A 620-nucleotide genomic window follows, 5' to 3' on the forward strand; every position below is an offset into this window, starting at 1 on the left:
ACACCAGATAACCAGGGAGTGTGCTGGGTTAGGACTCAGACCTTGGCTGTCCATAGCCAGATTTCACACCAGATAACCCTGCTTTACAGATGTTGCTATTGAAGGCACTGATGACAAAAATGCCGGCCAATATATAGAGTGGGCAGGATTTCAAGGCGTCCTCACCTTCACTGTGGTCCGGAATGACATCCAGGGTGAAGGAGTGGGTCACTATTGACAGGGCTCTCTGTCCCCTGAGAGTGACACTGTAAGAATCTTGTGGTCTCCCATTTATCATTGCAGGAGAACTTCCTAATTGTAAATTCGGAGTTTGTCTCCCTCCTGCTTGAAGCATTTCAGTAGCTTTCTGTCATTCCTAGAAAAATGTGCAAAGTGCATGATGCAGCTGAAAGCGCCTCTGCCCTAGGATTTGACCCTTCTCAGCCTCATTTCTCAGCCTCATTTCTCAGCTCCTCCTGCGGTGGGCTCTTTCTTCCAATATGAATTCACCCTTCTCTCTGGCTGCTTGCCTCAGTTTTCATCTGGGAATCCCTTGTCCTTAACTCCTGTTTATGTGGCTCCATTAGAGAAGGCTCAGGATGGCACTTGACTCAGAGTGGCCACCAGAGTCCTCATCTGTG

The sequence above is a fragment of the Otolemur garnettii genome, unplaced genomic scaffold, assembly GCF_000181295.1.
Source record: "Otolemur garnettii isolate 467f Iridium unplaced genomic scaffold, OtoGar3 scaffold00139, whole genome shotgun sequence".
NCBI lineage: Eukaryota > Metazoa > Chordata > Mammalia > Primates > Galagidae > Otolemur > Otolemur garnettii.